This window comes from Pongo abelii, chromosome 11, assembly GCF_028885655.2.
Source record: "Pongo abelii isolate AG06213 chromosome 11, NHGRI_mPonAbe1-v2.0_pri, whole genome shotgun sequence".
Lineage (NCBI taxonomy): Eukaryota > Metazoa > Chordata > Mammalia > Primates > Hominidae > Pongo > Pongo abelii.
Genome location: NC_071996.2, coordinates 123,276,769 through 123,303,048, shown reverse-complemented (window position 1 = coordinate 123,303,048; position 26,280 = coordinate 123,276,769).

Below are 26,280 nucleotides of genomic sequence, written 5' to 3'. Positions count from 1 at the left end.
CTCACTCTGTCACCTAGGCTGGAGTGCAGTGGCATGATTATAGCTCACTGCAGCCTCAAACTCCTGGGCTCAAGCAGTCTTCTTACCTAAGCCCTCTCAGCTGCTGGGACTACAGGCATATACCACTATGCCTGACTAATTTTTTTTTAATTTTAATTTTATTTTAGAGACAGGATCTTACTATGTTTCTCAGGCTGGTCTCCAACTCCTGATCTTAAGTGATCCTCCTGCCTTGGCCTCCCAAAGTACTGAGGTTACAGGGAGGAGCCACCTGGCCTGTTTATTTTTTTCTTTTACAAGAACTCTATTATATTTGAAACCTGTTTATTTATACCCAGTACTTTTTAAGAATAAGGAGCCTGCCAGATATCACTTACTCAATGTATAACTTACTGGTGTTTTACTGGGGGAAAAAATGGTCAAGGGAGAAAGGAAAGGCAGAAAAAGAGGTAGAGGTGGAAGGAGGAGAGAGGTAGAAAGAGAAAGATGAGGTAGAAAAACAAAAGCAAGAGAGAATAAAAGAAAGAGCAGGAGATCAAAAAGAAAGAAGAAATTGAACCCACTGGGCGGCAACCTGAGGGTTGGAGCCAACCATCCACCCAGTAGAGCACAGGGTGTAGCCAACCCAAGACAAGGTACTGAAGACACCAGGTTTATCAACATGGCTTTGTTATTTGGTCTGAATTCCTGTGAACACCCAGATCCTCAGATAAACTCATATTTATATGCAAATGTAACAAATGTGCATGGAGTATTTGGTATTAACCATGCCATTCAAAAGGAAAACCCAGGGTTTTCAGAACCCGTTTCTGTATTTAGCTGTGTCTACCAAGGATATAAAACTGAGGTTCTGGCAGATTTCATTCATCCTCACAATGACCCGGGGAGAAGTATAAAATTCTTATAATTGTTCACATTTTCTGGTCTCATGTTGGAACTTGTATAGAAAATAAGAGTTCTTGTCCAATAAACATGACCCCAAATACAGAGTGTATCACTTTACAAGAATAACCCTGTTTATCATAGTGTGGTTAAAGTGGAAAATTGTGTGTGTGTGTGTGTGTGTGTGTGTGTGTGTGTGTGTCTTTTAAAACACTGAACAATTTTACATAAACCTTCTTATCTGCTCCCTAAGATTTCTCCAGAGCTATAAGCAACAGATCAAGGTATTTCACTCAGTAAATGACCTCCTGAATTTCACTGAGATCATCTGCTTCAGTCCAGGGAAAAGTAGGAATTCTGCAATGACAACGCTCCAACCCTGAAACCCAGGTTTCCAGGGCTCAGAACATGGCTACAATAGCTGAGCCACAGCTAATTCTCTCAAGGCTTGATAAGATCATATGGAGACGTTAAATGCCTGGTAAGTCCTATTCCTGATGCCACTCTTTTCAACAAGCAGGACCTAATTAAGAAGACTTCCCACCTCTTCTTTTGGTTTTCCATGAGTTTTCTGCCTACTACTATTAACTTCTGCTGGAAATTCTGGGCTAACATTGGACATTATTTTTCCTCATTAAAATCGTGCATGCAAGATAGAAAACAAGGGTAGGAGAACAAATGGGGCTTTTCTTGTTGTCAGAGTATAAGCTCCTTGTGGAAGAAACCTTCTGTGGTCTAGATGACCACTTATGAGTATTTAATGATGTGTTTGTTTCTGGTTCTTAATCTGTGGAAAGGAAGATGTTCAAGTATTTGTTGCGCAGATGTATTCCAGATATCTTGGGAGGCTAAAAACCATAAGACATAGTTTCCATCCTCAAAGACCTACAGTCAGGTTAGGAAGACAAGAAATAAAGAAGTGAAGAGTTAATTGAAGAACAACACAAGGTTAATTAATAAAACAACAAAAAAGACAAGTCATAAAGCAATGCATTTTTAATTTGCAGATGAATTGCATAGCTAATACTTCAAGAGAACGTAGAGATTATTTCAAGCTGCGATGGAAATGAAAACTTCTAGGAAGGAAGTAGAATTCAAGCTGGGCCTTACCATTTGCATCAGATTTGGATAATCATCAGAGCTTACTATGTGCCAGGCAACATATCTCATCTACTTGTCACAAAACCATGGTAGGATCGATATTATTTCCATTTTACAGAAGAGAAAATTAAGGCTCATTAAGGTTATGTAATGTTGGCCAAGGTCAGGCTTCAAACCCAAGTCTAGCTCTGAAACACACACCCCACAACATATTGCATGGCTTTTTGATACTCTGTAAAGGTTTAAGCAAAACTCAGAGATGGAAATGCATAGTGGCCAGGTGCACTGAATATGCTGGTCCAGCATGACTGAAAGCATTACCGGAAAGAGGTCCAACTCCAGACCCCAAAAGAAGGTTCTTGGATCTCATGCAGAAAAGAATTTGGGGCAAGTTCATGAAGTAAAGTGAAAGCAAGTTTATTAAGAAAGCAAAGGACTAAAAGAATGGCATTAGGACAAATACCTAATGCATGCGGGGCTTAAAACCTAGATGATGGGTTGATAGATGCAGCAAACCACTATGGCACATGTGTATCTATGTAACAAACCTGCACGTTCTGCACATGTATCCCAGAACTTAAAGTAAAATTTAAAAAAATTTAAAAAAAAACAAGAATGGCTACTCCATAGGCAGAAAAGCATGGGCTGCTTGACAAACTACAGTTATTTTTGATTATATGCTAAACAAGGGGTGGGTTATTCATGAGTTTTCTGGGAAAGGGGGGGCAATTCCCAGAACTGAGGGTTCCTCCCGTTTTTAGACCATATAGGGTAACTTCGGGACTTTCCCATGGCATCTGTTAACTGTCATGGCACTGGTCGGGGTGTCTTTTAGCATGCTAATGTTTTAGCGTGTAATGAGCAATAAGGATGACCAGAGGTCGCTTTCATTGCCATCTTGGTTTTGGCAGGTTTGGGCCAGCTTCTTTACTGCATCCTGTTTTATCAGTGGGGTCTTTGTGACCTGTATCTTGTGCCAACCTCTTATCTCATCCTGGGACTAAGAACACCTAACCTCCTGGGAATACAGCCCAGCAGATCTCAGCCTCATTTTACCCAGCCCCTATTCAAGATGGAGTTGCTCTGGTTCCAACACCCCTGACAAAAGGTCAGTTGGAGCCTTCAAGATTGAAATTTCTAGGGAACAGGGTGATAAAGCTAAACAGATAGATGGAGTGAGCCTTATCTGTATTTGCCAAATTATACACAGTGGGTATTATCATGCACTTGAGTTAGGAAAGACTTAACTGTTTTAACTCAAAATACGTCCACTTCCTATTCTCTCTGAGCTTCAGCAGTACTAAATTCCTATTTAAGAAAAATGCCAGAACTCCAGAATTCTTCATCCAAACCTGGGATAATCTACATATTATTTTGCATAAGTCTGCATATCAAGTTCAAGAGCTCCCTCTCCCCTTGGTTATATGATGTTAATTAATTGACTAGTGCAACCTCCAGCAGTTTTCTCGTCCCTTGCCTCTCCTGGTGCAGTCCACCCAAGGAGCAGGTGTTTCACTCCGGGGAGATTCAGGGCCCATTGTGGCAGAAAGCAGTTGACACGGCCGCTTATCAACCCTAGCTCTGAGGCTTTGGAGGAGAGAGCCTGCCCCACCTTGTCGGGAAGAATGACAGTGAGCACCTGCCCCGGCGATCCCTGCCCGCCCTCCCTGCAGCTCAGAGGCAGAGAGGAGGTATCCAGAAGCCCTTGTACTTTAAATAACAACTTGGGAGAGGAAGAGCGTGGGGGAGAGTAGCCTTGGATTACCTGCAGAGAAGAAATAAGAGCTAAAGATAGAATGAAAAATAAGAAAATTACAGCCAGACTGGGCTTCAGGTAAGACTTTCAGCTGTTTTTCCTCCTCTTTTTTCTTCAGTAGGTCAAAAACTATAGTGTTACCGGAAAGGGGTCCCTGTCCAGACCCCAAGAGAGGGTTCTTGAACCTCATGCAATAAAGAATTCAGGCCAAGTCCACAGAATAAAGTGAAAGCAAGTTTAATAAGAAAGTAAAGAAACAAAAGAATGGCTACTCCATAGGCAGAGCAGCAGCATGGGCTGCTCGACTGACTAGACTTATAGTTATTTCTTGATTATATGCTAAACAAGGGGTGGATTATTCAAGAGTGTTCTGGAAAAGGGGCAAGCAATTCCCAAAACCAAAGGTTCCTCCCAATTTAGACCATATAGGGTAACCTTCTGGACATTGTCCTGGCATTTGTAAACTGTCATGGCACTGGTGGGAATGTCTTTTAGCATGAATGCATATAATTAGCATACAATGAGCAGTGAGGACGACCATCTTGGTTTTGGCCGGCTTCTTTACCACAACCTTTTTTATCAGCACGTCTTTGTGACCTGTATCTTGCACTGACCTCCTATCTCATCCTGTGACTATGAATGTCTAACCTCCTGGGAATGCGGTCCAGCAGGTCTCAGCCTTCTTTTACCCAGCCCCTATTCAAGACGGAGTCACTCTGGTCCAAATGCCTCTGACAGGAGGACCCAAAGCCCCACAGTATCACGGTAAATGGACAACACTGTTATCTGGAAGGAAATACAAGTTCCCCTGCCTGCAGCTGGGGGAAAGAGCAGTCGTCAAGGCCTGCAAGACATCTACAGTCAACTTCCAAGTGCATTGGGAGAAGTCTCTCTTACAAGCTGTAGAAAATCCCACCGAAATTCTCTTTCCTGCTAGTTATGTTGATCCCATTACCTACACAACCCAACGTGGCAGTTGTGTGCTTTCATGCCTGTTTTGCAGAATTGGCTAAGGACTGAACTCTGACCTTTTTTTTCTCTTGTCCAAATTCCTATCTAAGGTGCCTGGGGAGTCACGCCCTACAAACCATGAAGTCTCATCAGAGGGGTTTGTTATAGGAAAGGGGTCCCAATCCACACCCCGAGAGGTTTCTTGTATCTCACGCAAGAAGGAATTCAGGACGAGTCCATAGAGTAAGTGAAAGCAAGTTTATTAGAAAAGTAAAAGAATAAAGAATGGCTACTCCATAGACAGAGCAGCCCCAAGGGCTGCTGGTTGCCCATTTTTATGGTTATTTCTTGATGATATGCTAAACAAGGGGTGTATTATTCGTGCCTCCCCTTTTTAGACCACGTAGGGTAACTTCCTGGCATTGCCATGGCATCTGTAAACTGTCATGGCACTGGTTGGAGTGTAGCAGTGAGGATGACCAGAGGTCACTCTCATGGCCATCTTGGTTTTGATGGGTTTTAGCCAGCTTCTTTACTGCAACACGTTTTATCAGCAAGGTCTTTATGACCTATATCTTTTACCAACCTCCTATCTCATCCTGTGACTTAGAACACCTAACTGTCTGGGAATGCAGCCCAGTAGGTCTCAGCCTTATTTTACCCAGCCCCTATTTAAGATGGAGTTGCTCTGGTTTGCATGCCTATGACAGTCTCATTTAATCCTATATAACATGGCTTAATTTCCACCTGGACCTGGGCATAACATCACATGACAGATAAAGAAGGAAATCAAAATATTTTATTCCCAAATATGTTTCTTTACCATATTTTAAAATGGCCTGCAAAGCCGTTCTTGTGGGGGGGAAATTGCATCTGTAAAGAATCTCCATTAACATAACTAGATCTTTCCCCTTCCAGTCCAGGCCCTCCCAGTCTTGAAGAGATTAACTGAGAGTCTAGTATCTTTTAGAGGTCTGAATGGGATACATTTACCATCCACTGCCTCTAAGGGCCTTCATCTACATAATAAGAACCCTGGTCCCCACAACCCCTTATCTCTACCCTGGCACTCCTTTCTATTGATTCCAGGCCTTTAGATAATAACTCTTTCAACCAATTGCCAATCAGAAAACCTTTCAATCCATCTCTGACCTGTAAGCACCCCCCGTCCAGTTGTTCCGCCTTTCCAAACCAAACCAATGCATACCCCACATGTATTGATTGGTATCTTATTGGTATCACATGTCTCCCTATGTATGAAACCAAGCTGTAGCCTGACCACCTTGGGTACATATTCTCAGAACTTCCTGGGACTAGGCCTCAGGCCTTGGTCACTCATATTTGGTTCAGAATAAAACACTTTTAAATATCTTACAGACTTTGACTCTTCATTGACAGGCAAAAACCTGAACTCTTAGTTCCTAGAAAGTCAGGCATGGGTATCTTAGCATGTGGTTCACTCAAAACTGGGTAAGAGTTACCCTTTTAGTACCTAAAACACCTCCCAATTCAGCTTCTTTGGAGAGGTGAGAATGACTTCAGCCCCACTTCAGGGCGAACTGTTACCTCTCCCTGAGCTCAGAAGAATGGAATTCTCAGAATAGTGAAAATAATTTCAGCACATAGTGGGTAGCAACCCAGGGGAAAGGAAAAGAAGAACCTTCCTTTTGCCCTCAAAATGACATCACACCTGTATGCAGATCACCTTATTAGGGTGATCTTAAAGACAAGCCAGCTTTAATTATTTTAAAATATTATGAAAAAAAGAAATGTTTGCACAATAATCTGCAGCCCTAGGCCATAAAGGAATAGTAGAAATATTATTGGAACCAATATTTCTGAAGAATTAGATGTAAGTATGTCTTTTGACACATCTGTGTCAGTGAGTATGCTTTGTTTGGGTGCCTGAGATGAGAATTAAACTATATGGTGTCAGGCAAAGAATTGACAGGACAGGATTATCTAAAAACACTGAAGAACTTGCAAAGCCAGTAAAAAAAAACCATAAAAATACAGTTTCTTCCTTAAAAATAAATAGTACCATCATTTGCATAAACCATTACCACTGATGACCTAGTTAATATACAACCAAAAAAAAAAAATCATGAATATTAGTAAATGCTGGTTTAACTTTTAACATTTATTTCTTACAATCCTGAAATGTTTGTGTAAATGTAATAGGGTACAGTTATCAGTAACATTGTTAGCCGTCCTCTTCCCCCTACCACAAAAGTATATTCTAACTTCACTGATTCAGTTTCCTCCCCTCCTTTTATTTTAAGGAGGGCTCTGCCATTGCCAGGTTTGTTCTTTGGAGCTTTTGTGAGGCAGAATTTAGAGGAGGGGTGGGGAAGACCAAGGGATAGAAGGAACAGAGACACCAAAGCTGGACCTGATGTTGAGGGGGTGGTTTTTCAGAAAGTTTAAGGAAGAGCCACTCTGCAGAAGAATGGCGTGAACCCGGGAGGCAGAGCTTGCAGTGAGCCAAGATCGCGCCACTGCACTCCAGGCTGGGTGACAAAGCGAGACTCCGTCTCAAATAATAAAAAATAAATAAATAAATAAGGAAGAGCCACTCTGGAGAACGAAGGTAATGTGTTAGAATTAATCAAACAGAAATGGCAAATGTTTGGAAGTGTTGTTGTGGGCTTTGTATCCAATTCATGATGTTTAAAAATTTGTAAGAACTAGAGATTTTATAAAATTGCCTTTCAGGCCTTCTTTTCTTTTTAACTACAACCATGAGACTGGATCACATGTGATCACAGCTTCAGTAGGGTCGCATGTGCTAATCCTTCTTCGCTTGTACATAAAACTTGTAGAGAAACTGAGAAACTTAAAAAGAAATTAGAAGAGAAACTGCTCTATTGCTGCAACCTGTACCCCTTACCCCTACGTCCATCAACCAAGAGCCTTGCAATGCTAATATCTTCCTGTATAGACAATGGGTTGCATATTGTGTTTTCATATGCAGCTAGTTAAGTCATTTTGTGAGAGCAAACTAAGTTAATGGCAATAGACCAGTATTCCCAGAGTGATTCGGGTTTTCAGCTTCCCTCCCAAAGTGGCTGTGAAGATTAAGTAAAATAATGCAAAGTGCTCATAAACTGTAACGAATGTGACATCCTGGCAGTTGATCATGGAAGGCAAACTGCAAAAAGATAGAGGCCTGAAGCAGCAACAGTCACTGCAACTCAGACTTCTATCGAAACTTCATGAAAACAGAAGCAAATATATTCTGTCTAGGTAAACCTCTGGGGTCCCATTGCTTTTCGATCTGGGAGGAAATCTGACTTAAGCCCCATCCCATGAATTGAAAGGTTTTTGGCTGACTCCCAGGGGTTTTCCACGGTCACCTCTGGCTCAGATTGCCTGTTCTGGTGATCTCCCATCATGCCACGTATCCCCTTCTGTGACCACCCTCTTCTCTCTGTCCTGAACCAAGCTGATGTACCTTTGCCTGTTGAACCTCCGAAGCACCACCCACACTAAAGCTGTTGCATATTGTAAACAGACCTTTATTGAAGGTTGGCAATTATAGAGAGTACTATCAGAACTCCACAAACTACCTAAAACTAGAACTTCTGGGCCATTTCCACCCCAGGGCCTCCCATACTGGATGTTGGTCCTTCTCCACATCCCACTCCTCCATCAAAGGGCTTCTGATTTGGCATCATTTCCCCCACTCTTCCCATCTACTCCTCTGTACTCTGTCACTTTTATTATGCAGAGTCATTCTGATCTCCCTGTGTCTCTTCCAAATCATCCTCTAGAGTTGAGGGAGTAGGGAGAGGAGGCTTCATCTTTCACACCAAATAGGTGATTATGGTCGTTTCCTAAACAAATAACCATCTCCCTAAAATGAGTCTGCCCATTAGCCTGGCAAGGCAAACCAGCCACAATCCTTTTCTCTTTTTTTTTTTTTTTTTTTTTTTTTGAGATGGAGTCTCACTCTGTCACCCAGGCTGGAGTCCAGAGGCATCATCTTGGCTCACTGCAACCTCCACCTCCCAGGCTCAAGTGATTCTCCTGCCTCAGCCATTCCCATAGCTGAGACTACAGGCGCGTGCCACCACACCTGGCTAATTGTTGTATTTTAAGTAGAGACGGGGTTTTGCCATGTTGGCCGGGCTGGTCTTGAACTCCTGACCTCAAGCAATCTGCCCATCTCGGCCTTCCAAAGTGCTAGGATTACAGGTGTGAGCCATCATGCCCAGCCGCTTGGTTCTTATTTTCAACCAAGATTTTCTTTTTTCTGCTCCATATGCCTGTGCTGGTGAAGGACAGCAAGGGCCTTGAGATTTCCCTGAATTTTTCCATCTATTCCTCCCACTTAGTGCTTGATTTTTCATGGCTGGAGAGAGCCGAGGTGTGCTTCGGCTGTCCCGCTGGTTCCCATGTCTGTATAGTATAGTGAGAGAACAGCTGATCACAGATTTGTAAAAATCCAGCAAAATAACCAACAGCTTAAATGTGCAAATGGAAGTTATTACACTGGCCCAGAGTGGGTCAATGGCCAATTAAGAGGCCCTGTGGAGGCACACTTCATACTCAGGTGAGGATCTCTCTGCTGCAAAAACAACTGGGAGGCAAGATGTCTGGATCAGCTGAAATCCAGCTGAACCTGTTTCTTGACAATTAACCGCAAGAGTCAGGAAGCAGGGCCCTTGGTTTGAATTCTGAATTGATTTTAAAAGAATCATGGTGTTGGGGGAAAAGTCGCATGAAATTTGAGTTCAAATGGGAGCACCGCCTCTACCTGGCATTGAGAATTTGGGTACCTCATGTGTAAAGTGCCTTAAATCATTTCTGGAGGAAGACAGAAGGTGGATGAATGGACAGACGAACAGATGGATATTTGGATGTGCATTCATCTGTCAAAGGGAGATAATAATGCCTACCCACTTATTTTCAGGAGTTATTGAACATCTGAAAGAGTGCGGTGTTCTTGTGGGCTGGGTATTTTTTTTTCTTCTACAGCCAAAAGAGACACTAACTAACGTTACATTTTTCTGGAAATGCAGAAACCTGTGCATTTCTAAAGGGCCACTACTAATGGAAGTTCTGTCGTTGCAGATGACATCTCTCAGGAACAAGGCAAAAGAAAAGCAAACAATCTCTTCCCTCACTTCCCCTGCTAGTCCCCACCCCCCATCAGTCCCCTCCCCACATTCCACATTGCCATCCATCATCTCCCACCCTGTCCGTTTTTATCCTAAAGAAGTACTTGTTAAAGGCTCTGTGACCACTCCAGCTATTTCCTTTGAGGATGGGAACACTGCCGCCAAAGCTTCATTATTATGCTAATCGAGCTTGGTCTGAGCTGCTTTCATAACTGCCACATTAAAGCGTCCCATAGAGGAGAGGCCTCCAGAGCGATGTGCATTGCACCGGGTGAATATTAATGAATGATGAGTTCAGAGCAGTTGTTGTTGGGCCTGGCCATCAGGTAAAGGGGTCTCGCTCTCACTGCTATAAATAAATAAATAAGTAAACAAGCAAACACGCAGGTTCTAAAACACAAAGGAACCGGAGCAAAGCTTCAGAGGAGGAAAAAAGAGGATTCTTGCACAGTATAAACATCTTCCATTGCATAGTATGCATCACTTTTATCAAGCCAGGGTAATTGTCCCTATTTTCGAGACAAAGAACTTAGGCCTCATAACTGTGAAGACTTATTCAGAGCCTTACCACCCCTCAGTGACAAGACTTCACACCACTCCAGCCTGCAGAGCAGCCAGTGACAAAACTGGGGAAACCAAGTTAAGCCAAACTGCTAAAAATAAGAAGCTAGAAGGTGACAGAGTGGAGACTGGAGTCCAGTGGTGATGCTTTCCAAATTGACCCCCTGGAACATTAAGGGTGCACAGCTCTCTTGTATCCTGATGAAAAGCTGTAATAGACAACCCCCTGACTTGCTTTGCCTAGTTTTCAGTGTTGTCCCCTGGAAAAGTAAAGGAGGAAGAAGACCCACAGGTTCCAGAGGTATTTCTGGACAACTCGGAGAGAATGGGAGATAAAAGGCCCTAGACTGGCAGCATCAGGAGAAAGGAGCTGAATCTCCCTTCCCAGATATAAATCAAGAAGCTGAGCCAAGAGGAGGTCAGTACCTCTCCTAGCCCCTGCATGCCAGGGGCACACCAGGGGGGTTCTCATGAGAAGCCCATCTCGGTATCTCTCATACTTCCTAAAGGAGTCTCAGTCTTTCTGCTTCTAACCCAAAGAAGAAGAAATCCTGAAAAAAGCATTGCTAACTTCTGCTCCCATGAATTAGAAGTGACTATGACATTCCATATCTTTATCACTGAGAAGTCTGTGGCCCTTAAATCTTTCCAATCCAACATGAACACCACTCAATTATGTTAGATACATGCTATAATCCTTCCCACTAGCGAGATAAAGATTCATGCGTGGTGCACCCCCCAAGAGTCATTCCCAGCCCCTTCCTTCCTTGCTGGCAGATGCTAGAATATTCTCTAGATGTTTGCAGCAACCCTCCCTTCCTACCGTGTGTCTTCAGCCAAGGACACCCCCTCCCATCCCAAGGGTAAATGTTAAATGTTAATTTATTTAAGCCAATCCTGTTGATTCCATTCACTTGCCAGTGATAGATACAGACCTAGGCCTGTGATGTAACCCTGACCCTTAAGATACAAGGAGGAGAGAGTTGCGAGTCATTGGGAAAGTTTCCAGTGCTCTAAAAAGAGGGCAAAAGCCTGGGACTTTGGCCTTTTCCTGCATTTGAATATAGGCAATGCTTTGAGCTGTGGCAGACACAAGTAAAATCAAGAAACAGCCAAGGAAATTACAAGAGGCCAGCAGGAGCCTGACATCCCTGCACTGCTGAAGCTACCAGCTCTCGAGTCACCTGCTGTGGTCTTCTTTTTAGGTGAGATAATGGTAGTTTTATTATTGTTTAGGCCATTTTTATCTGGATGTCCTGACACTTGTAAACAAAATGGTCCTGCTATACCTCCTTGCTTTTTGGGGACAGAATCTCAATTTTGTTTGGGTAACATATACCCTGATTGAACTAATGTGATAAGCTAAACTAACAGTGGAAGCTCCATTTCCTTACCAGAGATTGGTTTAGGGTGCAAATGTGACCTAAATCTTCCAATGAAATGGAAGTAGAAGTTTCTGTGGAGGCTTTTAAGAGGTTTCTTGTTTAGGAGAGAAAACAAGGAACAGGGATTTTTCTTTCCCTGCTGATATGGGTTGGCTGTGTCTCCACCCAAAATCTCATCTTGAATTGTAATCCCCATCATCCCCATTGTCAAGGGAGAGATTAGGTGGAGGTAACTGAATCATGGGGGTGGTTTCCCCCATGCTGTTCTCCTGACAGTGAGTGAGTTCTCATGAGATCTGATGGTTTTATAAGGGGATCTTCCCCCTTTGCTTGGCACTTCCCCTTCCTGGCGCCTTGTGAAGAATGTGCCTTACTTCCCCTTTGCCTTCTGCCATGATTGTAAGTTTCCTGAGGCCTCTCCAGCCATGTGGAACTGTGAGTCAATTAAATCTCTTTCCTTTATAAATTGCCCAGTCTTGGGTACGTCTTTGTAGCAGTATGAAAACAGACAAATACATCTGCTGAATGTCCTCAAGCTTAGATGTCACATACACGGAGCTGCAGCAGCCATCTTGAAACCATGAGGGGCACTGGTCTGAGGAAAAAGTTAATGTGCTGAGGTTGGTGAATCTTTATTGTTAAAGGGATTTCAAGTTGGATTTTCTATTATATGGCTGAGTAATGATAATCTTTAGCCTTATAGTTCAGGAATGGATTGCTTATAGTTATCTATCCAGTCACTTGCCTTCCAAATACTCTTGGGTAGAAGAGGAAGGGGTAGTACAGCAGCCAAATAAAAGGAACTTAACACTTGTATCCTATCCAGACCGCAGGAGTAGTGGGTGCCAGTTAAGGATGTACCATGAATACTTGTGGCAATGACAAATTACTGTGGAGCTTGTGAGTTTTTATTTTATTATGACTTCCGTTTTCTTTTAATTTAATCACCACTAAATTTTTTATAAGGAAGAAGGAAAGCAAGGGCAGATTAAGAGAGCCTGTAAAATGCATTACATCTTTAAAACATGGATTTCATTACTCACATGCTTGTAAAATGTTTTCATGAATATCAAGTCTCTTCACACTCCTCCCCCACCAAAAACAGAAAAGAAAATGAGAAAAAGGAAATGGTTGTGGTTCTATTTGCTTTATTTTCCTGCAAAATGCTTTGAATCCTATGAAAACCTACATGGACTTATTGGCATGTATACTGTGTCTGACCACCATCTAGGGTGGGTGTTGGGACAGAACATGGCCAAGGGCCACTGCTCCAGCTGTGACCAAACAACCACTCCAACCATGGCTGCTACCTGTTGGGCTCTAACTAGAGGCACCAAATGCTTCTAGGCTGCACAGTCAAAGACAAGGTTGAGGAAATTATAATTAACAGGGGCTTGAGTGGCTGCCATTGATCATCAACAAATATAATTTTACCAGATAGATATAATCAACTCAATAAGAAATTTATTTTGTGATCCTTTATCTTCTTTTCCAAACAGAAAAAAAAAATCATCTTCACAAACTAGTTTATTATTTGGACTAGATTGACTAATGTGGTTTGGGCTATACAGGCTTGTACAGCTGATTTCCGGATGATCAAAGGGGTTCTAATAGAGAAAATATATATATATATTATATATGTATATGTATGTGTATAAAATATAAATAATAGTTACTGTATTAGTCTGTTCTCCAAAGAATGCCAAGAGCTGCCAGCAGCCACCACACTGCCGATAAAGACATACCTGAGACTGGGTAATTTATAAAGAAAAAGAGGTTTAATGGACTCACAGTTCTGCATGGCTGAGGAGGTGTCACAATTGTGGCAGAAGGTGAAAGGCACATCTTACATGGCAGCAGATAAGACAGAATGAGAACCAAGCAAAAAGGGAAACCTCTTATAAAACCATCAGATCTTGTGAGACTTATTCACTATCATGAGAACAGTGTAGGGGAAACCACTCCCATGACTCAATTATCTCCCACAGGGTTCGTCCCACAACACGTGGGACTTCTGGGAGCTATAATTCAAGATGAGATTTGGGTGGGGACACAGCCAAACCACATCTGTATGCATATATATATAACAATTGCCTTAGAAGCAAAAGAGTGCATTCTTTTGAGAGACAATATATAATATAGTAGAGTACAAAGATTGAAAGATTTGTTGTGGTTCTGACTGTATTAGTAAGGACCTATATGTCTTGGGCAAGTCATTTTGCTTCTCTGAATCTCATGTCCCAGCTTTTTGTGTTCTCCAAAAAAATATGTCCAAGTCCTAATTCATGGTATCTGAGAGCATGACCTTATTTGGAAATAGGGTCACTACAGATGTAATGAAATTAAGGATCTCAAGATCATCCTGGAAAGCTGGGCCCTAAATCCAATGATTGCTATCTTTATAAGAAGAAATAGAGGGAGACATGGAGACAGAGATGAGAGTGATGCATCTACAAGCCAAAGAATGCTAAGGGCTGTCGGCAGCCACCAGAAGCCAGGAGAAAGGCATGGAACAGATTTTCCATCAGAGCCTCCAAAGGAACCAGCTCTGCCAACACCTTGATTTCTGACTCTGGCCTCCAGAACTGTGACAGAATACACTTTGTTGTTTTTAGCCATCCAGTTTGTGGTACTTTGTTACAGCAGCCTTAAGAAACTGAGAGATTTTTCCAGTTCACAGATTACACCTGAAAGCATTGGATTGATTACAATCATCTTTCTCCACTGTGTGATTTTGGGTGGAATTGCAGGGAAATTAAATTTACATAAAAAATAAAGACATCTGAATCCTTTGTTTTGGAATTAGAGGAATGGTGCTCAAAGTCTCAAATTCTTTTTCTTTTCTTTTTTCATCTGGATGAGGCATTAAAGCACTCAAGAAAGGGCTGTTTAAAAAATATTCTCAGCCTGTCAAAAATAAAAGTGATATAAATCTAAGAGGAAGATCTGTAATTTGACCAGGGTAATTGGGGCCTGTATTTACATTGTTGATGAGATTCTAATAAAACTCCATTTTATTGGGACACAGAGAATAAAGAAATCAAAAGGGATGATTATTTCAGCAAAACTGGTTTTGTCTTTCAAAGTTTCTCTTAAAATATAAGGGCTTTAACTCAATAATAAATCTTGTATTCAAGTTGATGGACAGCTAACACTCAAATATGCCACTGCATTTATTCATCCATTCACTTATTCATTCATTCAACCACAACTATACATTAAACCTTCATCATGCACCAGGAGCTAAGCTTTGGGCTGTGGATATATAGGAGACCAGAGCAGAGAGACCCTAACTGATAGAGTTAGAATCTAGAGGGAGATAGTAGTGGGGGAGGCAAGGGGAGACAGAAAATAAACAAGTAAACCAACAAATATATAATTACAAGCTGTGATCAGCTCTATAAAGTAAATAGTGTAGGGTCAGACAACGATAACAGGGGGGCCAGGTACAGTGGCCCACACCTGTAATCCCAGCACTTTGGGAGGCGAAGGTGGGAGGATTGCTTGAGCCCAGGAGTTCAAGACCAGCCTGGGCAACATAGTGAGACCCTGTCTCTACCAAAAAATAATAATAATAACAGGGAATCTGAGATATGAGAGGGTCTTTCTCTGCATGCAGTATGGAAGCTGATGATATTTAAGGTCTGAAGATACAAAGGAAGCACCCAGGCAGGGAGATGGGAAAGGGGAACATTCCAGGTGAAGGGAACCACATGTAAAAGCCCAGTGTGGGAGAAAGAAGCCAGCGGGCCCAATGACCTGAAAGGTGGACCACGTGGATAGCACAGGGTTGGGGGAAGAGAGGTACAAAATGACGCTGGAGAAGTAAGCAGAGGCTAGATCTTGCAGGACCTTGAAGGCCATGATAACACGTTTGGGTTTTACTAACAATTTATGTTTAAAATTAAAAATATATATATTCCAGAGGCTGCATAGAGAACAGATTGGAAAGGGCCAGGAATATGTGTGGGAGATGATTAGGAGGCTCTGGCTGTGATCCAAGGGAGAAATGACAGGGCCTGGACAAGGTGGTAACAATGCAGATGGATGGAAGTGGATGGACTGAGAGGCATCTCCACTGCATGGCAGCTAGGAACAATTGCTTCAATCCACTGTGTGTTCACTTAGGAGGCAGTCAGACTGTCCTCTGGGTGACAGCACCAAAGAGAGAGGTCCAAGCAGTTAGCCCCTGATATGCTTTTAATCCAAATAGTCTAGAAGGGAAAAGAAATGTTAACAGATGCCAACACTTGGAATATGAACTGGGATTCATTCTGGAACTTTACAGGAAATCCAAATTATTGCCTTTGTATGTTGAGATTCTTGCCCCATTTCAGAGATTTGGGCTTAATATCTACCAAAAAGGCCAAAGCAAAGTTAATCAGCATTTAAAGAACAAGGGTAGTAAAGTTGTCCTACCAGGACCTTCCAAGAAGGACCATCAGATATAAGGGTATAGAAACCAGGGAATGGGAGGAACAGTAGCAGAAATAGGGGTTCTTACTTGGAAATGAGAATACTCAGGGGACACTTCCCAAGTGCCTTTGAGTTTTTTAAGAACTCTGACCAAGAAGAGCCCAGTTCTGTGTAGCCACCAAGTGCAGCACTCTGGCCCATGTTAGAAGCTGCAAGAAACAACTAAATGAAGAGGAGCTTTTAAACCATCAGAACAAGCACAATAGCTGTGCTGCCTTATGGTGGTAGGTTCCTCTTCTCCAGAGGTATTTAAGCAAACAGGAGAATACATGAACAGTGCCTACCAGGAATTTTGTAGGATTCATATATCTGGTATGGGCTGGGTGGTCCCTAAGTTCCTATTAGTCTTCCTTTTAGTAGTTGTTCATGTGCATGACCACAGGTAGGAAGAAGACCCATTCCTCCAGAACATTTCAGCCTTTTGAAAGAAGACTGTCCAAGACCAAATTCCTTCTCTCTTCTCCTGAGCAGTGTACCAGCTGATATATAGATCCCAAAATAAAGAACTGCAGAAGAACTTGGCAATATCTTGGTCTCTCCATCATTCCTTTCAATGGATTCCACCGCCAAGTGGAATCAGTACACTCACTGGTGTCTGCATAGCCGCCTCACTAACCTGGCCATGCAAGGAACCACATCAAAACCTTGTCATGTTACAATGCCTTTCCCCAAATGATGCTAAGTTGGGCCGTGCTCCTGGTGCACACATGAAGCATCATTAAATATCATGACAGGATGTGAGCAAAACATCAGGAGCCTTCAGGGATCAAAGAAGCCCAACACTGTTGAAAAGCAGCTCTTTAATGGGGGGGTGGGAGCAGGAAGTTTCCCTTTGTTAAACAGCAGCCCTAATGACTTCTCCCTGCTTGCCTCATAAAGCCTGCCTAATTATGTCACATATGTCTGCACCTCTCATTCAAGGCCTCTGGGTCCCCTACTGTCTGGGTCCCCTACTGTCAGCCTCATAGCCTCTGAGGTCATAAAAGCCAGGGGACTCGGCTGCTGGAGAGCTGGTTTTGTAGCTAGGTTTTCTGGCTTTAGTTGGACATACAAGCAAACTCTCATTATATTTTGGCAGTCAAACCAGGGAATGAAGAGTAACAGTCCTTCCTCAAATGAATACCTGTTTGTTTCATCTTCTTTCAATCTTTTGGAACCATCTAACTGATATTCAAGATTAAAGGTGGCATCTCATTTCCAAACAGGGCTAAAGAGACCCAAACTGTGTATCTCAGCAGTGGGCAGACTGTAAATCCAATTTTTCCATTCATCGTTTATCAAGATGGAAACTAACTGGACTCCAGGCAGTCTCAAGGGTGCCACAATAATCCCTGAAGGCAACCAACATGGCCAGACCGGCCACACCACATCCTCAAAGACCTCCCTTTTCTGGGTCCCTGCAAAACATCTGCTATCTGGATCACTCATTTTGATACTTAATCAGACACGTCTTTGCCCTGTGGTTTATCTATTCTTGCATATATCTATCTCTTCCCAACTTGGTCCAAAGCTGCTTATGAGGGATTCATTTGGTTGGTTTGGTTTGGCTTGGCTTTCGTATACCTCTTTTGGCTCCAGTAGGGGGTTTTGCAAATAGCTGATAACAAATGGACGGATGGATAGACGGTTGGGCAGATGGATGAAAATAGGCACTGCCATGTTCCAAATCATTAATTACTATTTTAAGATGTGAATCCCCAGCCTCCCAGGTGGCTTGTGTGGTTGCTTTGATCACATCTGCCATATCTGAACCTTAGTTCAGAGGAGCCCTCACCTTAGGTTAATTTATATCACAAGAAACTTTTCTCCCTCGTACCCTGGTATTGCACACTGCAGCAACTCATGAATATTCCAATATCACAAATCTGAACTCTGACCTTTGGAAAAGACACATGAAAAACCTCTCTGGCAGAAGTTTTTTTTTAACTCTTATGCACCCTATTTCTTCAGGCCCCCTTGTGGCCCATTGCCACCCATTATAACTGCTCCCAATGTTTGGCCACTGGCTTTGGGGACAGTGCTCTGTAAGGGGCAGGGTTGCATGGTGGGCATTGCCCCTTCGGAGTCAGAGAAGTCTGAGTTTAAAATGTGACTCTCCCACTTTCTAGTTGTGGGGCTTTGGGTGAAATATATGACAACTTCTCTGTGCCTCAGTTTCCTCCTCTGCAAATTAACCCCCCTCATTCTGCCATTGTGAAGGTTTAAGGAGATAAGGCACATACGAACTAGCGTGCAGCAACTTGCTCAATAAACAGCCACTATTGTTGCTATTCACTGATGGTACAGCTTGTTCTTCAGGATTCACAGTGACTAAAGTGGCTGCCCGCCTACAAACAATGTATCCAAAGCACAAACCCTTCGTACTGAAAAATATATATGCACATAAACATTTACACATACGTGAAGACAAACCAGCTAGCAAGCATCAGACTTTGTATTAAAGAAGTGCCCAGATGCAGGGTGTTGTCAAGATTTGACTGCTGTCCAAAATGATTCTGATTTCCGCCCCTTCATTGGGAAAACAAAAGACAGTCATGAGGCCGGGCACAGTGGCTCATGCCTGTAATCCCAGCACTTTGGGAGGCCAAGGCAGATAGATCACCTGAGGTCGGGGGTTCGAGACCAGCCTGACCAACTTGGAGAAACTCCATCTCTACTAAAAATACAAAATTAGCCGGGTGTGGTGGCGCATGCCTGTAATCCCAGCTACTCAGGAGGCTGAGGCAGGAGAATCACTTGAACCTGGGAGGCAGAGGTTGTGGTGAGCCGAGATCACGCCATTTCACTCCAGCCTGGGCAAAAAGAGTGAAACTCCGTCTCAAAAGAAAAAAAAAAGACAGTCATGAAAGCTGACATTTAGTTTTACTTTGGGAAGGTGGGTGAGCCCCCCTCCATTCCTCCCCAGCAACAAGGCAACTACTTCACTCTGTGGGAAGTGAGAAGGGAAGATGCAGCCTGATGCTGCCAGTTGTTATTGCTTGTGATTCTGCCTCAGTTTTTTCCTCTGTGAAATGGGACCCTGGATATCTTGTTTCATTCTTGCATAGCAGCTGGGCACAAGAAAGACCCTCAACAAATGCTTGTTGAACTGTTGCTGGAGGCAGGCAGCTGATGGCATGTTTTCTGGCACTATATAGAACTTTCAGGCTGGGCGGGGTGGCTCATGCCTGTAATCCCAGCACTTTGGGAGTCTGAGGTGGGCGGATCGCCTGAAGTCAGGAGTTCGAGACCAGCCTGGCCAACATGGCAAAACCACGTCTCTACAAAAAATACAAAAATTAGCCAGACGTGGTGGTGGATGCCTGTAATCCCAGCTATTAGGGAGGCTGAGGCAGGAGAATCGCTTGCACCTAGGAGGCAGAGGTTGCAGTGAGCTGAGATTGTGCCACTGCACTCCAGCCTGGTCAACAGAGCAAGACTCCATCTCAAAAAAAAAAAAAAAAAAAAAAACTTTCTGACTTCAGTTTGTTTGAACATTTGAAAAGATATCAAAACTCCAGCTTCTTTAGGGTAAAGTTCTGGGTAGATTGATTGGGTGGGGGCTGTAAAAATGAGAAGACAAGAGAATGGAAACATCTGATGCTGGGATTTGCTCCTGAGAAGAAACCGTTTAGGACTTTGCTTGTTGTGTTTGACAGGTTACTGTCGTTAGGCAATCACAAAGGTGCCCCAGTATGTGGTCCATTTGGGAACAATAAAAGAACTACAAGGGCCAGAACTTGCTCCAAGAAGAACATTTTTAGTTTCTCCTTTGAAGCCGACGTTAGATTGTTGGCACTAGAACTAAGAGCTGTCTCAATCTGGAGCTATGTTTCATCTTGAGATGCAAATTCATCCTGCAAATACACACATAGCTCTTCACATAGGTGCAGCTTGTGCTGTGCAGCTCCGGGGCTGCATCCCCAGAGGACTCTGGGAGACCCCCTCACTGCTGGCTGGCTGCCTCCTTAGCCACCCATAGGGGTGTTTGGTGTCACTGCTCCTTGGGTAGCCTGATCAAATGCTGGCCTCCAGCTATGCCACTATTACCACCTCAGCATAGAACTATGGACGTTTAACCAACTTCTTTCCCAATGCAATGTCACTCTGGCTGATGGTCCTATGGTGCCTAAATGAACTCATCTCTTGACAGGGAGCTCACTTCTTTGCAACCAATACCATTCTATTGTTGAGTAAGTCTAACTAGATAATGTTTTTGATACTAGGGTGAAATATGCCACCCATTAATTTCTACTTATTGGTCTCAGTTCTGCCCATGGGAATACTAAGACTACAATAAATGAATATCTCAGAGTATCAAAGGATACTGACTTTACCACAAACCCCAATTTTTTCATCTTGAATATAAAAATCAAGTTTCAAAATCCATATAGCTCTCCTCCCATTCTATTCCTCTCTTTTCCTTTATTAGCTTCCTTCCTTCTTTCCCCTCTCCCTGCCTCACTTCCTCCCTCCCTTCTTCCTTCCTTTTTTTCCTTTTTTCATCAAAGCACCATTAGGCAGGCCTAAATGAGATAGTAGCCCTGGGAGATGCAGACACACCCTGGTGTCAGGGTCCGCACACAAGGGAGGCAGGAATCAGGGAACTGGGGGATTAACTATGTAGAGGGAGACTGAGCTAGGAGGAGCCAGGTTTCTTACAATCAAAAAGGAAGGTACAAATATAGAAAGGAAGAAAACTAGAATGTACCTCCTGATGTTGGATTGGAATTGGAAGCATCGGTATGAATTCATGGAGTTCAATATATAGAAACAGATTATGTCTATATTATATGAAATATAAATGTTAATTTATATACATATATTATATAATGTGTAACTCCCTACCTCCACCCATTGATAGGGCCCGAGAGCAGTGACATCCCACTGGCAATGAGCACATCTATTACCCGAATCTTCATTTCTAAATATAATTCTTCACTAAAAGAAGCCAGGGCTTCTTGGAGAAATCATTGATTCCAGGGCCGGGGCAGAGAAAGTGGAAGATGAGCCTGGAACATCTTGTGCTGCCAAAAAGTAAGGAAGTGCTTCAAGAATGATGGGGATGTGTCAGAAATATAGGAGCCAGTTTGGATGGGCTCCCAATGGCCAAATCTGGAAAACTTAGAGCATCAAAATAAATTATCATACTAACAGATTATAGCCATTGAATAAAATTGAAATCCATAAATCTATACATAGATATATATTTTTATATGAATAAATAAATGGGGAGAAGGAAAGCTTTTCTTTGTAGTAGAAAGACAACTACTAAATGCAGAAGGAGCCACGACATTAGAATTCACCACTTCACCACCACCATAATAACAATTAATTCAGGCAGGAAACATCAAGCGAGGCTAAACTAGTGGTTTAAGGTGGAGACAGAGATGGGATTTTACACAGTATCAAAATACCTCCCACAAGACATGTATTAAATGCCAAGGTGGGAGGATGGTATCTTTATAGCAGAGAAATCTGCAGACACCATTTTAATCAAGGGATCAAAGTTAATACCACCAGTAGCAGGTCAAATGGACATCATGTACCTACCACCCATAGATTTCAATGGAAAGAACACAGCATTCCTGATATTTTGACTCAAAATACATAACTTTGGTCTCATCAAGAGGAAACAATGAACCAACACAAATTGAGGGACATTCTACAAAATAACTGTTCTGTTTACTTCAGAATTTTCAAAGTCATAAAAGTCAAAGAAAAACAGAGGAACGGTTCCAGATTGAAAGAGCCTAGAGGGACACAGTGACTGAGTGCTACATGTGACCCCGGCACGGATCCATTGCTATAAAGGATGCCTCTGGGACATCGGCAAAACTTGAGTGGGGTCTCAGGGCAAACGATATACAGGAGTTCTTTGTGCTATTTCTGCAAATTTCTGTAAGCTTAAAACAGTTTTAAAATAAAAATTAAAAATGTATATAGACAGTAATCCAGTGCTTTTTAAAGTTTCCCCCTTAAGAAAACTCTCTCTACCTAATGATACTTAAAATCCCATCAATATGATTTCTACCCACTCCCATCCTCCTGCTTTCTCAGACTTAAAGTTTTGAACTTTGTTCAGAGCAAGTGTACATTGGAGAGAGAAGACTTTAAGCCAACACTCATTTTCAATAACGTTTCCCAAAGTAGCTTTGTTAATTGGTATTAAGGAAAAGAAATTTGTGTGCTTAAAGAAATTCTGAAAACATCGTTATGCAAAGTTTCTTTACAGCAGAACTCCTCAGAGCCTTTATGAGATTGATGTGTATTTTAAATTCCCTTGAAGAGAAATAGCATTTGGAGTTACCTGATCATGGCACCTTACGTTCCAAAAAACACATTTTAGAAAATACTGGCTGACAGATTCCAATCAGTAGCAATAAAGCATTGACACTTTAGATTCTGGTGTAAGATGGCCTGGGTTCAAATCCTGGCTGCCCCACTTAGTAATTGTGTGACTTTAGGCAAGTCAGTTAAATTCTCTGTGCCTCAGTTTCTTCATCTGGAAAACTGAGGTAATAAGAGTTCTTACCTTGGTGTTGCGGTGATAACCAGAATGATAATAAAGATAAAAAGTTTAGCACAGTGCTGGGCACAGGTAAGAATACAATGCATGTTTGCATGGCATGTTTTGATATTCCTTTATCATTCTTTCTTGGGGGCCTGTTTGGACCGGAACAGGGCCTTTGTGGGTGGAGCCATTAGAGAATGCCACCAAGGTCAGGAGAGGACCAAATGGGCTGCAAGAACTAAGAAGCTGAGGTACTCAAGGCAAACTCCTCGGACATCCCAGCTTTGAGAGTATTGTTGTCCAAGCCCTCTTTCTACACATCCATGTAGACACCCCCAGGAACCCCAGTATGCTGTAGGGGCAAAGACCTAGACAGGGCGAGGCTGCTCCATCATTTACCCAATCACAGAGAACCTGTCTTCCCAAGGACAAACAAAGTGCAAGAAAACACTTTCCCCTTTGCAAATAACGTTGCTACTTTCCTCTCTGTGGACATATTCAACTGGTCCACTGAGTTAGCACCCACCAACTGTCTCTGGCCCCTCAGCCCTGCTGTCCTTTGCCACGGAGAGGGAGGAGGGGTTTGGAGAGTGTGGCTGCCTGCCAAATGGGGTGACCCAAGCTGGACCCCATGCCCCAGAGTCACCACAGAGGAGCTGACCCAAGGGGGCTGTCAGCTCACCACAGACAGGCTTCACCAGCGCTTCAGAAAATGAAAAGCTTTATTAAACTTTCAAGTCCAGAACAGATGTGTCCAGACATAAATATTCAAAAGAGCCCATCTGTTAGGTAAATCGTCTTTCCATGTAGTAACGAGGGACCGTACATCAGTGAGACCCCATTGCTATGAGAGCCCAGGAATGCTGGAAACCCTGCAAACAGATGCTCCTGGTATTCAAAATAAAAGCAGCCTGAGAAGGAGAGGAAACTCAAGCCAAGACCACAGCCAGGGGGCATTTCACTGCTACGCCAGTCAGGGCCTCTGCCCCACCAGCAGCCCCCAGAGAGGTGATGTCAATGATGGAACTCCAAAGGATTGAATAGGCAGGGGGATCAAGAGCAAAACCAAATCGCCCCACAAACACCCTCAAGCTAGGTTTTGGTTAGAGAATGTTAAGGTTTCTCCCTGGACTGCAAAAATATACTTATCCTCCCCCAGTCAGTTAGTGCCTTAGGCAAGGCACTTCACCATTCTGTCTGGGCTTCCTCTTTTGAAAAATTTAATATTCTCCAATGAACATTGTAGAGTGGAAATAATAATAACAATAATGAATAGCTTACACTATATAGCCTTACTACGTGCTAGGTACTGGCTCATTTAATGTTCCCAGCACCTCTCTGAGAAAGATACTCTTAGTATTCCCATCTTACAAATGAGAAACTGAGACACCGGGAGAATGAGTGATTTGCCCAAAGGGTCAAAGCTGGCAAGTGCTGGACCAGGATTTAAACCCAGGCAGACCACTCCACGGGCTGAGCATGAGCCACCACTATGCTAAAATGGACAAAAATAAAAGACAGAACTGCTTCCTACTAGGCAGCTCACACTCTAATGTAGAAAAGTGAAAGACACATTAGAAGATCAAAGAAAGCACACAAGCAACTGCTTGACAATCCTGCTTCACAGAATAAAATGTAGTGTGTCCATAATGAGGCGCTGCTGAGGAGGGAGGACCTGGCCCCCACTTCCAGGCTAGACCCAAAGTCCTTGGTGTTAGCTCCCAGACTGGTCTGCCTGCTCCGCGTCCCCTCCTTGCTCATCTACTCCCTTTGTCCTGCATACATTTGTGTTGCCCTCTGTCTGCATGGCTCACTACCTCCCTGCAGCACCATCCCCCCAAATCCTTGCCAGGGCACAGTCTTCCCAACAGGCTCAAATCTCACATTTCCCAAGTCCTAAAAAATTCAGCCACCCAGCAAGCTCCCTCCCTCTTTGGAAGTCTTCCAATAACTGTCAGGTGTCCCACTCTTTCTCTGAACATGTTTCCAGTCTTGTGCAATTAGTTAACCCATAGGCTGTTCACGGGTAGCTAAGCTTACTGTAGCTAAGATATTCAAGTGCCTAATATGGCTCAGCTCTGCACACACACACCCCATGCTCCAGTTACACTGAGTTTCTTCTCACACTCCAAGAACACACTATCATTATAATAATTATATAATTATAATAAGAATTTCTGTTTGTGTCAAAGAAGACTTTTTGCGTAAAGTATAACATTCCAAGCAAAACAAGTTTAAGCCAAAAAAATTAAAAGGAAATGTATTGACTCAAGTAACTGAAACATTCCCTGAAAAGCCTTGGGGTGAACCAGTGCAGCTGAATCCAAATGCCCTGTTAGGATCCATCTCCTTCCTGCCAGCCCTCCCACTATCCAGGTGCTCAGGATATCATACAAGATGCCCCTGCTGCTTCAGACTCACTTCCCACTAATCTACCAACCCCAGCAGACAGAAGTGTTCTCTTCCTAGTTCCAACAGCCTGGAGTCAGGCACCATCTCTGAACCAATCACTGCTGCCTGGAGACTCAACAGTCTCATTGGCCAAGATGGGGTCATATACCCACCTTTGGGCCCCATAAGGAGGGGCAGAGGGAGCAGCCCCACCAATATGGACTGACAGTGGGAGAGATGTTTCCCCAAAGGGTATTCTATTCTGAGTGCTGTTACCAGAAAAAGGGTGAATGAACACCAAACAGGCAGACACCATATCTGCAACAACCAAAACTCATATCCACTAATTCAATCCATTTGGTGAGTGCTTCCCATGTGCCAGGATTAGGCTAACCCTTTCTACGACTGAAGATTAAATGACATACATATAAAGCACTTGGCCCAGGCTGGGTACATAGTAGCTGCTTGGTAAATGGCAGCTACTGGAGACTAGGTATGTTCTATTATTATCTCCATTTCACAGACGGGGAAATTTGGCTAAAAGAGATTAAGTCATTTGTCTCAGGCCACACAGCTTTGAGAGGTAGAAATGCGAATGTTCAAAGCCTACTGATGTCTACTTCCGTCCCCAGCTTACCTGGGAAACCAATCAAGACCCAGCTCAGGCAGAATACAAAAGATCCTTCCCCTGAATCTTGTACATCCCTCTATTACAGCACCAAAGCCCCATATTGCAGCACTTTATTTTTTCCATTCTATGATGTATTGTATTTTTCACATTTCAAAGTTTCTGAAATGAAGGCTCAACATTCATTTTGTATAATTAAAGTGGTAATCTTTTTTTATCCCCAAAATCTCCTTTTAAGTTTCTTTTATCCCCAAAATCTCCTTTTAACACTTCTTACAATCAATCCATCTTTCTTTTTTTTTTTTGTTTTTGAGATGGAGTCTTACTCTGTCCCCCGGGCTAGAGTGCAGTGGCGCAATCTCAGCTCACTCCAACTTCCACCTCCCAGGTTCAAGCAATTCTCCTGCCTCAGCCTCCCTAGTAACTGGGATTACAGGTGCCCACCACCAAGCCTGGCTAATTTTGGTATTTTTACTAACAACAGAATTTCACCATGTTGGCCAGGCTGGTCTCGAACTCCTGACCTCAAGTGA